The following is an 11162-nucleotide window of genomic DNA, read 5'->3' on the forward strand; positions in this document are numbered from 1 at the left end:
CCTTCAAGAAGCCTGGAGAACTTTTCCTGAAGACTACTTTCGCTATAATAAAAAAAAGGAAAAATTAAAGCAAAGGTAATGACTAGTTTGGGTGTTGTAGTCCTTTAATAATCAAGGAAAAGTAGTAAATCCACAATTTAAAAACAATTCTTTTATTATAAATAATCCTGGTGTGGATTAGTTACTTACACATCAAACCAATGTTTTACAGGCAGAACATTGCTCATCTGAGTTTTGACCCAGAGTGAAATTCACACAAGTTCAGCTTTCATTACCTGATCAGTGCGCCACTGAAGCAGACCCACTCTGCTCTGTCTTTGAAGATTCACCATGAGAAATTGGCATTCCTTGCTCTAACTGTCCACAATATGAAAGTCACAGGAAAAACCGACATGTCTTTTTTTTATGTTTGTTTGTTTGTTTTAACCCACTATGGTGCCACTTAAAATCCCTGTGTTTGAACAGTACACTTCAATTCTGCTTTAACAGCAATCCTTGATGTGCAGGGAAACATCAGGGTTAGCAAACTCACAACGCGAGTCTTCTTTCTCTGGGCCACATGTGTAATATTTATGTTTTTGTCCATCGAGCCACTCCATAGAGCTTCACTGCAAGTCATGTTTAATTGCAGCAGAGAATAAACACCAGCCTTCAGACCAGCTGCAAAACAGAAAAATAAACACGTGGACAAAATGCATAAATTTGCTGTAATGTAAGTTAATAAAGTAAGTTACATACCGCAAAAGCCAATAGCTCCTCCAGTCACACAACCACTGTACACAGCGTTCTTCCAGTCAGATATGCCTCTGTGCTGTAAGTGAAAATCAGGTACAAAAAAAGACAGTTATTACAAAACACTTTCAGTTATCACACAGAAAGTGTTTTGTTTTTCATCTGCATGGCAGGAGGTAGTAATGGCAGATAATCAATTAATCATTAATTAGCATATATCTGTAAAAGTATTCTCATATAAATTACCATCACTTTGTTCGGTACTTCTAACGATTTGTTAACCTATCCTTTAACCACTTCTGCAAACAGCCTGTGCCTGACTTTATCATAATACATTACATGGTGACAATTGAACAAAGCATATACAGTGGGGCAAAAAAGTATTTAGTCAGCCACCGATTGTGCAAGTTCCCCCACCTAAAATGATGACAGAGGTCAGTAATTTGCACCAGAGGTACACTTCAACTGTGAGAGACAGAATGTGAAAAAAAAATCCATGAATCCACATGGTAGGATTTGTAAAGAATTTATTCGTAAATCAGGGTGGAAAATAAGTATTTGGTCACCTCAAACAAGGAAAATCTCTGGCTCTCACTGGCCCCACTGTAATTACAAAAACAGGTAGCAGTGGGAATGTGAGCATGATTTTGGAAGAAATCATAGAATTCTAGGAAAAAAGGATGGAAAAATGTTAGCAGCTGTTTCTGTCTTCATTCCAGCTGTGTCCATTTGTTGGTGACAAATGTTGCTGGATAGTGATGTGGACATAAGCATACCTAACTGAGTGTGTGAGGCAACATTTCCAGCAGTGCTTGCAGTTGTAAAAATACTATATGCAATGCTAGATGAATATTATAACTGTTACTGTTTTAGGAGCAATAGATTATTATTTTTACTCCTGTTTTTTGTTTCCTGATTAAAACTAAATAAAGAAAATGTTGGACTTTGATTTGTGGGGAATATATTGTAGTGTTATGGCTAAATATCTATTTTAACGTCCATCCCCCTTAAAAAAATAAGCAAAATGCTCTCATTTTGTCTGTCTATGCTTTAAGAACTGCAATAGTCCTGTATTCCTAGAAATATGAGTATAATATTTTAACTAGGGGCAGCACGCCCATACGGTAAAAGAACTGGCTGAGTAGCAGCATATCACTGAAAATAAAAGCGAACCGAGCCCTGAGGAACGCCACAAAAAACATAGACAACACGGACGCAAGTGTTATCTCTGTCTGCAGAAAAGGTAGCCATTAGCTTACCCAGGGATCTTTTAATTCAAACCCAGGTTTCGAGATGATCCAGAGAGTGTATTGCTCAACGTTTGCGACAGAGTTGCTCAGTTTTAGTGCTTTTAAATGTGCTTTCTCTGTTAAAGCATAATAACGATACTCATAAAATACATTAAGTAAAATGAAACTGAAATCTCTTTCTCCAGTACCTTAGATTTCTTAGATAACCTTTTCAGTAACTGAGGATCTAGTTTTTCTGCATCTATAGATTAGTTTAATTTACTATCATTTACTATATTCTACTATAATAGATTAATTTACTATAATAAACAAATCATTTTATGTTCAGTAATTTTTTTATATTATCATATTCTGAGAAGAAACTTAGTAGAATAAAAATATAATGAAATATGAAGTAGATGAGAATATTTTATTCCAAATACACCAGATATGGGTGGGAAGGAAATAGTAAATGGTCAGGATATACAGTAGAAACATGTGTCGGGAAGCGTGGATTGCATTCCCTCTGTATACATGTAGATTTTCTCCAGTGGAGATTCAAAGAATGAATGTTTACAGCTTCATGCTGACAACAGAGGGACCTGCAGGCGATTCTGCAGGTCATTAATCAATGTATAAAACTAAAATAAAATGTGTCACTAAAATGTATTTAGTGACACAGCACACAAACACGGAAGCAAGATGTGTAATTAGGATTATTTATAATAAATATGAATTAATTAGTGTAATTTCATTAACCATAGAGAGTAACTAAATCCTTCAGGACAATGTCACATCAGTGCACTGAACTCACTATGGCATCCATCTAACAGAGCTTCCACATGTTCTCACTGTAATTTCCCCTCATGAATGAATTTATGCTGCACTAATCTGAATGTTCGGAGGGAAATCAAACGCATTTTACTCGTAGTACTCAAGCTGACTTCACTTGGTTTGAATGACGGCGTACTCACAATTGCACCCAGTCCTTGGTGAATTGGATGTGCGCCTCCAGAGATTTATAACGGCGAAACTGGTGCGCCGTGTATGCGCTGACTTTACAGACAAGGTAGGAGAACAGATCATGCTAAGTCAACAGCGGTTTGGTCTTCAGGGTTTCTACTAGCGGACGAACTCTCCTTTCCAGCACCCTGGCATAGACTTTCCCAGGGAGGCTGAGGAGTGTGATCCCCCTTTAGTTGGAACACACCCTCCGGTCCCCCTTCTTAAAGATGGGGACCACCTCCCCGGTCTGCCAGTGCACAGTGATTTTAAAAATAAAGATAAAATGAAAAGTAATTAATAAAAAGTAAATATTTAAACATTCCTACAAATGTGCAATGAACGTGTAAAAATTCTGTTTAGTAGTTGTTGCTGTTTCTTTCTTTCTTTCTTTTTCTTTTTTCTTTTTGAAAAATAACGACGTCTCTGAGGCGCGAATTACTACGTGAAAAATGGCGTCATCTTGTGGCCCCTTTCTGTCACTATAATTCATTCAAGGCTTTGTGGGAAATGCTTCTCCTGTAAAAGTTTCAGTCACCGGCGACATTTTTTCATCAGCAGAACGTTGACCGTCATCACAATGAACCAAATTCGATGACGTCACAAAAGTCAGCTCAAAGCACAACCAATCAAAATCTTGACTTTGATCTGAAAATCCTTAAATAGCCGTTAGTTCGCAGTGTTCCTCACAGCAATCAGTTGCGATTAGTTCACATTTGCTTCGTGTTTTTAAACAGTTTCCTAAAGAGATTTAAACTCTTTTTCAAGGACATTTTAAAAGTTCTGTACCAATCAGCTAAAGTTTGACAGCTGTACCGACCAGTTTCCTCCAGTCTATTAAAGCAGACTGTTTTCAAAAAATGGATAGAGGAGACGGCTCACAAAACCATGACGATGGTGAACAAAACCATGTTGGTGTAGGACTAGCAGTCAATGAGCTGCTTTTGGCACTGCTGCAACAGGGAAATCTTAGAGCAGTTGACAGGATGTTCCCCTGGATTGAAATCAATCAGTTGCGTGGTTTAGTTGATAATCAACTGCCACAACAAGAGGAGGCAGTTGATGTTCCGGTAGGAGGCATCGAAATAAATCCTCCCCAGGAAATAGCAGGACCCTGGGAAAATTTTAGAGCAGAGATGGGAGTAGGCGATGGCATTGAAAGAAATCCACCCCAGGAAATAGCAGGACCCTTGGTCATTAATGGAGCAGAGATGGGAGTAGGAGATAACATAGAAAGAAATCCACCCCAACAGATAGAACGACCATTGGTCATTAATAGAGCAGAGATGGGAGCAGGAGATTACACAGAAAGAAATCCACCTCTAGAAATAGAACAACCCGTGTACAATAATGTAGCAGAAGAAGATCCAATTATTGATGAAATCAGGTGGTGGGAAGATGAGGGATCTGAGAGCGACACTGAAAGTGTTCCTGATAGTGACACAGATGATGATGGAGACAATGGCCAGGATGCTCCTGTGCTATTGCCCCCCAACCCAGTACCAGGCGGTTCGAGGAGGAGACCAAGGGAGGAGGAGGATGAAGAAGAAGAAGATGGGAGAGCTAGGAAAATGTCTAAACACTGAATTTTGAGCTGAGCTGGACAGTCAATGTTGCACCCATCTTCCAAAGCTACATGTGTCCTACATCACTCTACGGCCTAGAGCGTCCTGGTGCCACGTGCACTTATGGACACTCTTATGTTCGAACAGGGTTGCTGCTGCTGGTTTGGTCAATATTGTTTGGAGAGAGATCAAACTAACAGCTTTAGAATCAGTGCAAAAAAGACGTAAACACAAAGCGCGGACCCGCCGAAACATCAGAATCAGCGAGCTGTCAGCTTTCAGCCCCGACCGTGTCCGTGCGGTCGGGTGAGAAAGGCCACATCTCACTGATTCTGATCTGCGGGTCGCGCTTTGTGTTTACGTCTTTGTGCAGAAGCCGTGTACCTGCTCTCATTTACTGTTTTAAATGTTTGGTGGTCGTCAAAATTTTGTGACGTTTCACCTGAGATTCTGGAATTTTGGGCAAAATACATTTATATAAAAAAATCGATTCAGGATTTTAATGAATCAATGTCACGTTATCCAATCCAGAATCGATTTTAATCGATGAATCGATTATTAAAACCCACCCCTACTTCCTATCACCATTGTGCTAACGTAATTATACAATAGCATTTACAACACCATCTTCAAATAGAAAAACACATTATGGAATGCTATCAGTTGTGTATTGGCCTCCCCAAACCCTGGACCTCAACATTAGTGAATAGTGGGATCATCTTGACAGAGAAGGGAAGGAAAGGCAGCCAACATCCAAAGAAGAGCTTTGAATGCATGTCTTTATCCTGTCTTCCTTCTCACCCCAACCGGTCGCAGCAGATGACCGCCCCTCCCTGAGCCTGGTTCTGCCGGAGGTTTCTTCCTGTTAAAAGGGAGTTTTTCCTTCCCACTGTTGCCAAAGTGCTTGCTCATAGGGGGTCATATTGTTGATTGTTGGGTTTTTCTCTGTATCTATTATTGTACGATCTACTGTACAATATAAAGCTCTGTGAGGCGACTGTTGTTGTGATTTGGTGCAATATAAATAAAATTGAATTGAATTGAATTGAATGTCCTTCAAGAAGCCTGGAGAACTTTTCCTGAAGACTACTTTCGCTATAATAAAAAAAAGGAAAAATTAAAGCAAAGGTAATGACTAGTTTGGGTGTTGTAGTCCTTTAATAATCAAGGAAAAGTAGTAAATCCACAATTTTAAAAAAAATTCTTTTATTATAAATAATCCTGGTGTGGATTAGTTACTTACACATCAAACCAATGTTTTACAGGCAGAACATTGCTCATCTGAGTTTTTACAGACCCAGAGTGAAATTCACACAAGTTCAGCTTTCATTACCTGATCAGTGCGCCACTGAAGCAGACCCACTCTGCTCTGTCTTTGAAGATTCACCATGAGAAATTGGCATTCCTTGCTCTAACTGTCCACAATATGAAAGTCACAGGAAAAACCGACATGTCTTTTTTTTATGTTTGTTTGTTTGTTTTAACCCACTATGGTGCCACTTAAAATCCCTGTGTTTGAACAGTACACTTCAATTCTGCTTTAACAGCAATCCTTGATGTGCAGGGAAACATCAGGGTTAGCAAACTCACAACGCGAGTCTTCTTTCTCTGGGCCACATGTGTAATATTTATGTTTTTGTCCATCGAGCCACTCCATAGAGCTTCACTGCAAGTCATGTTTAATTGCAGCAGAGAATAAACACCAGCCTTCAGACCAGCTGCAAAACAGAAAAATAAACACGTGGACAAAATGCATAAATTTGCTGTAATGTAAGTTAATAAAGTAAGTTACATACCGCAAAAGCCAATAGCTCCTCCAGTCACACAACCACTGTACACAGCGTTCTTCCAGTCAGATATGCCTCTGTGCTGTAAGTGAAAATCAGGTACAAAAAAAGACAGTTATTACAAAACACTTTCAGTTATCACACAGAAAGTGTTTTGTTTTTCATCTGCATGGCAGGAGGTAGTAATGGCAGATAATCAATTAATCATTAATCAGCATATATCTGTAAAAGTATTCTCATATAAATTACCATCACTTTGTTCGGTACTTCTAACGATTTGTTAACCTATCCTTTAACCACTTCTGCAAACAGCCTGTGCCTGACTTTATCATAATACATTACATGGTGACAATTGAACAAAGCATATACTGTAATTACAAAAACAGGTAGCAGTGGGAATGTGAGCATGATTTTGGAAGAAATCATAGAATTCTAGGAAAAAAGGATGGAAAAATGTTAGCAGCATTTTCTGTCTTCATTCCAGCTGTGTCCATTTGTTGGTGACAAATGTTGCTGGATAGTGATGTGGACATAAGCATACCTAACTGAGTGTGTGAGGCAACATTTCCAGCAGTGCTTGCAGTTGTAAAAATACTATATGCAATGCTAGATGAATATTATAACTGTTACTGTTTTAGGAGCAATAGATTATTATTTTTACTCCTGTTTTTTGTTTCCTGATTAAAACTAAATAAAGAAAATGTTGGACTTTGATTTGTGGGGAATATATTGTAGTGTTATGGCTAAATATCTATTTTAACGTCCATCCCCCTTAAAAAAATAAGCAAAATGCTCTCATTTTGTCTGTCTATGCTTTAAGAACTGCAATAGTCCTGTATTCCTAGAAATATGAGTATAATATTTTAACTAGGGGCAGCACGCCCATACGGTAAAAGAACTGGCTGAGTAGCAGCATATCACTGAAAATAAAAGCGAACCGAGCCCTGAGGAACGCCACAAAAAACATAGACAACACGGACGCAAGTGTTATCTCTGTCTGCAGAAAAGGTAGCCATTAGCTTACCCAGGGATCTTTTAATTCAAACCCAGTGTAGTGGCAATTCCTTTACTTTTGTATGATCAAACGTCCCACAACTTAAAGTCCACAAGCCACTGCTGCACTGAGGTAATATTTCGTACGCAGGCAAAAGAAGTCCATTGTCCAAACCTTTTAGTTGAGAGTTTTGATTTTGGTTTATTTATCCATTTGGCAAGCAATAACAAGATCCTTCCTACTGCTTCTCCTGCTCTGGTAAAAAAACCATAGGCCCACCCCAATGCATGCTGGTCCTATACCAGTCTCTTTATTTATAGAAACAAAATGGCCCTACAGCTCTTACTGACTAATTTAACAAAATAACAACAAACAAACAAATCATTTAAAACAAAATATTAACCGACAAATAAACCCCAAAATATAAATAAACTAACAAACTTTAACTAATTTCAAAATAATAAAAAATAAAGAACAAATAGCTCCAACACTCCGGCCCCTAATTGTGCATACTATCACAATTACTTTAAAGTCCCAAAAGGAGGAGCTATTCCCTTAAACAAATCCTTAATTTTCATTGATGATTTTCTTCACGATGAGGCTTCCAGTAGCAAAATAAGTTTTGTCACTGGCCTTTCCAAAACACTGGTCCTTGTTTGTAGTCTCACAGAACGCACCAAGCCTTTTGCATCCTGGTTTACATTTAAGACTTTCGCCATCATCCATGATCCTCTTGGAGCTGTAGCGTCTGCAATTAAAACAACATCTCCAGGTATAAGACATCTTTTAGTCCTCATCCATTTTTGTCTTTCTTGCATCAAAGGTAGGTACTCAGAAAGCCATCTCTTCCAGAACAACTCTGCCATGTACTGTACCTGTTTCCACCTTTTCCTGACATGCAAATCACTTGGATGAAACAGTCCTGGTGGAAAAACTGGTTTATTTTTCAGCAACAACAAGTGATTGGGTGTCAGTGCTTCAAGATCATTTGAGTCATCTGAAACTTTAGTAATGGGTCTGTCGTTCATTATAGCTTCAACCTCACAGAAGACTGTGTGGAGTCCTTCATCATCCAGAACTTGCTCCTTAAGAACTGAGGCTAAAATATTCTTTACTGAACGAATGAGACGCTCCCACACACCGCCTTGGTGAGAAGCTGCTGGGATGTTGAAGTTCCATTTCATGCCATCCTGAACAAAAGCCTTTTGAATTTTGGCATGGTCTAGCTCAGTCAAACTTTCTTTCAACTCTCGATTCGCCCCAACAAAATTTGTAGCATTATCAGATCTGATGGTCGAAACTGGGCCTCGTCTACAGATTAACCTCCTCACAGCATTTATACAAGAGTCTGTATCAAGTGTACATGCAATCTCCAGATGTACTGCACGACTGGTGAAACAAGTAAAAAGAACTCCATACCTTTTAAGGAGACTTCGTCCTCTTTTAACACTTATAGGTCCAAAATAGTCCACTCCAACATTTGTGAATGGGGCTATGTCTGGCAGGACTCTCTCTTCAGGCAGATCCGCCATCTTTTGTTCAACAAACTTTCCTCTGTTGCGTCTACACGTGACACAACGAGAGATGATTTTCCTGGCAGCAGAATTTGCATTTAGTATCCAGTAATTTTGTCTTAGTTTTGACAGCATGTGTGCTCTTCCTGCATGTCCCAACCTTTGATGGATATGGCGTAAAATCAGTGTTGACACATGCATATCTTTTGTCAAAATTACAGGATGCTTTAATTCCATAGGCATGGCTGCTTTATTCAATCGGCCACCCACTCTGAGGATTCCTGCATCCAACACTGGATCAAGTTTATAGAGACAATTTCCCTTAGAGACTCCTTTGAGGCCATTGCGGATTAAAGCCATTTCAGTCGTAAATTTCTGTTGTTGTGCATATTGAAGAATAGCTTGTTCTGCCTTTGCCAAGTCTTCTGGAGTGAGATTTCCTTTCTTCAAAGTGGTCTTAAATCTTTCCATTCTTATCTCCACTTCTTTCTGACCTTCCGGATCATTCTTATTCAAACCTGCAGCAAGCAACTCTTTCCTCTTCTGTGCCAACAACACCAAGACCTCTTTCATCTTTAAAAGCCAGGCTACAGAGATTTTAAGTTTTGCCCAAGACGAGAAGTAGAGGATAAAATAGCTGGTAGGATTTTGTAATTCTCTCACAATGGCATTCATTGTCAGGTCCCTTTTGACCTCTGGGTCATCTGCAGAAATTACACTGTACTCCACATCCAGTTTAGGCCATTCCTTTTCTGACTCATAGAGAAATTCTGGCCCTTTTATCCATCTCCTACATTTGAGGAGATCCCCAGCTCTCATACCTCTGGATGCGTCATCTGCAGGATTCTCCTTAGAAGAAACGTATCTCCACTGATTCACATCTGTTGCTTCCCGAATAACAGCAATTCTGTTTGCAACAAAAGTATTGAATCTTCTGGTTTCATTGGAGATGTATTTCAGTACTGTTGTGCTATCAGTCCAAAAAACTGATTTTTCCAACCTGACTTGCAGCTCCTTTTGCAGAAGCCTGTCCACCCGAACTGCAAGAACTGCAGCCGTCAATTCCAACCTGGGAATTGTAGTTTGCTTGAGAGGAGCAACTCTAGCCTTTCCCAGGATAAAAGCAACATGCGTGACGTTATTCTTTTCCAACTTTAAATATGACACCGTTCCATACCCATCTTGACTTGCATCAGAAAAATGATGAAGTTGTGCCCTATCTGGTCTTCCAAAGCAATTTGGTTTAATGCAATGTTCCACTTTAAACTTTGAAATCAGCTGGAGATCCTCCAGCCAATCACGCCACCGCTGGGAAAGAGAGTGGGGAATAACTTCATCCCACTTCAAATTTTGTCGGCAAAGCTCTTGTAGCAACAGTTTAGCTGGCATACTGAAGGGAGACAAGATTCCCAAAGGATCATACAGTGAGCTGACCACAGACAAAATTCCCCTTCTGGTTGTTGGACGGTCCTGCAGGGAGGTTCTGAACTGGAACTTGTCTGTTACTATGCACCACTGTAAACCCAGTGCTCTCTCAACTGGAAGTTGATCTGTGTCCAAATCCAGATCCTTAATTTCCTTTGCTCTTCTTTCCTCTGGGATTGACATGAGCACTGTGCGACTGTTGCTGATCCATTTTGAAAGCTTAAATCCTCCTTTAGCGCAGATATCTGTCAGCCTCTTCACCATGTGCACTGCCTCCTCTTCTGAAGCAACAGATTTCAAACAATCATCCACATAAAAGTTTCTTTTGACTGTATCAACCACTTCAGCTGGAAACTGTTGTGCATTATCATCTGCAGTTCTCTGTAGAGCATAATTTGCACAACTTGGCGAAGATACAGCTCCAAACAAATGCACTTTCATCCTGCATTCCTGTGCAGACCTTGAAGTGTTGCCATGTTGCCACCACAGGAAACGGAGAAAGTTGACATGTTTTTCTGAGACGTGAACTTGGTGAAACATGGAATCAATGTCCGCCATTAATGCAACAGGCTCTTGTCTAAATCTGATCAGAACCCCAACCAGCGAGTTTGTGAGATCAGGTCCCTGTAGAAGCTGACTGTTCAATGATGCTCCTTTATAAGTTGTTCCACAGTCAAATACAACTCTTAATTTGCCCTTTGTGGGATGATACACTCCATGATGAGGGATGTACCACACCTTTCCATCATCTTTGTGCAACTCATCTACAGGCACAAACTCGGCATATCCTCGTTCAAGCATGTTGTTTACACATTTAGTGTATTCATCCTTATAATGAGTATCCTTTTCAAATCTCCGTCTGAGACTCTGGAGACGCTGCTCCGCGACACAGAGGTTATTTGGCAAACTGGAAC

This window comes from Aulonocara sp. 'chitande type north' Nkhata Bay, linkage group LG10 (genome assembly GCF_057382095.1).
Source record: "Aulonocara sp. 'chitande type north' Nkhata Bay isolate Kocher_YH1m ecotype deep benthic linkage group LG10, A_spYH_male_GT1.1, whole genome shotgun sequence".
Taxonomy (NCBI): Eukaryota; Metazoa; Chordata; class Actinopteri; order Cichliformes; family Cichlidae; genus Aulonocara; species Aulonocara sp. 'chitande type north' Nkhata Bay.